The sequence below is a fragment of the Myotis brandtii genome, unplaced genomic scaffold, assembly GCF_000412655.1.
Source record: "Myotis brandtii unplaced genomic scaffold, ASM41265v1 scaffold317, whole genome shotgun sequence".
Taxonomy (NCBI): domain Eukaryota; kingdom Metazoa; phylum Chordata; class Mammalia; order Chiroptera; family Vespertilionidae; genus Myotis; species Myotis brandtii.
The window spans coordinates 1,202,054-1,204,036 of record NW_005362155.1 but is presented as its reverse complement, the minus strand read 5'-3'; the positions used below and the strand labels follow the sequence as shown (position 1 = coordinate 1,204,036).

General features: G+C 64.4%; 1 protein-coding gene across 1 annotated transcript in view; it reads left to right on the top strand.

The window, feature by feature from the left end:
• Positions 1–698: 698 nt before the first annotated feature.
• The window catches only part of IL21R (interleukin 21 receptor), a 36,209-nt gene continuing 34,924 nt past the window's right edge, over positions 699–1,983 (top strand). Inside the window, exon 1 of the mRNA XM_005870406.2 lies at positions 699–1,140. The gene's annotated coding sequence lies outside the window, so the exon portion shown is untranslated. The remainder of the gene's footprint in view (positions 1,141–1,983) is intronic.

Genomic DNA, 1,983 nt, shown 5'->3' with positions numbered 1-1,983 from the left:
GGGGGGGGGGGGGGGGCTCCCTGCCATGGCTGCACCCGGGGACCTGGGCTCCTAGTCTTCTCTCTGAGCTGAGATTGGACTCTCAGGACCACCAGGGGCCTCCCTGTCCAGCATGGCACCACACACCCCTCCTGCCTGCCCTCCCTGGGAGCTGGGACCCTCCCACCTCTTTCTCACTCCCTCTGGGGAGGAGCCAGCTGCTCTGTGGGCGGGGCAGTGGGCAGCTCTCACCACATCCTCCTCTTCCTCCTCTTCCTCCCCACCCTGCACACACGCTGGGGCAGCGATGTCGGCAGCGGCTCCTGATGGGGGCCCTCTGCCGAGTGACTGATGGGCTCGGGGTTCAAATGCTTCTCCCTGAGTCTAACCGACAGCCTGCCTCCTGTCTGCCTGGCTAGCCCTTGCCTGCTGTCTGTCCATCCCTGTGCAGCCGATCGGTCCGCTGCCATGGCTGCACCCGGGGACCTGGGCTCCTAGTCTTCTCTCTGAGCTGAGATTGGACTCTCAGGACCACCAGGGGCCTCCCTGTCCAGCATGGCACCACACACCCCTCCTGCCTGCCCTCCCTGGGAGCTGGGACCCTCCCACCTCTTTCTCACTCCCTCTGGGGAGGAGCCAGCTGCTCTGTGGGCGGGGCAGTGGGCAGCTCTCACCACATCCTCCTCTTCCTCCTCTTCCTCCCCACCCTGCACACACGCTGGGGCAGCGATGTCGGCAGCTGCTTCTGAGGGACCCGCTGGGGGCCCTCTGCCGAGTGACTGATGGGCTCGGGGTTCAAATGCTTCTCCCTGAGTCTAACCGACAGCCTGCCTCCTGTCTGCCTGGCTAGCCCTTGCCTGCTGTCTGTCCATCCCTGTGCAGCCGATCGGTCCCTGCCCCAGGATGACCCTCTTCTGTCCGTGTCTGACCTCTCTGGGACGTGACTGACCACTGCGTGGCCTGCCTGCCCAGGGCCCAGCTCCCATCTGTCCAGGGGGCAGGTTGTATCCTGTCTGGTTGATGACTCGGTGTCGGCTGTGGATTCCCGTCCTAGAGCCCTGCCTGTCCTCCCACCACACGGAACCCAGCTGCCCCCCTGGGAGCCCCCTGAGTGGCCAGAGCTCGCGGAATGGACGTCTGAGGAAGAAGCTGGAATAGCAGGTAACTCCTCGACGCTGGGGCAGGGGCACCTTCTCTGCCCAGGAGGGCCCAGTACTCGCCTGAAGTGGAAGGGCCAGGAGGGGTCCCGGGCCCTCAACACAGCTGGGGACATGAGTGAGGCCAGCAGAGTTGGCTGGAGTCTCCTGTGCAGCCCGGCTCAGGGGGCCGGAGGGCCTTGGCGTGGGTCTGCTGGCGGCCTGCGGGCCTGGGGCAGGGCATGGCCAGGTGCCCCGGGGGCTCTCTGTAAACCCAGCCTCCCAAAGGCAAAGGGCTGGGGAGGGAAAGCCGGTTCTAGATCCAATGTGACTCGACAGTCCCCGAGGTTCTGGGCAGCTGAGCTGGGCGGGGTGGGCTGGGTGAGACCCTGTGTGGCGGCCAGGGGGCCCATTTTGGGGGTGAGTGGGAGGCATCAACGTGTGCCAACTTCTGTGTTGTATCTCTGTTTTACCCAATCCTTCAAAATGAGTTGGTGCGCCCATTTCACAGACAAAGGACTGAGGCTCTGAGAGGTAGAAAGATTTTCCCAAGGTGACTCAGGCAGGTGACTGGGGGGCTGGTCCTGCCCTCCACGTGCTGTCTCCTCATCCCTCGCATAAAAGAACGGGACCGGGCAATGAGGGGCAAACTGGTGCTGTGCGCCGCATGGAGGCGAGGAGAGCGGAGAGCGCCGGGGGCTGGGGGCTGAGGCTGAGCCTTGAAGGGTGGGTCCATTTCTGACTGTGAAACAGAGGTGAAGGCAGGGACAGGCACACTCCTGGCAGGGGAGCGGGGACAGCAAGCGCCTGGAGTGGGAACCTAGGATTCATGGAAGGAATGGCAAGTGCTGCTCAGCCGGAGCAGAGG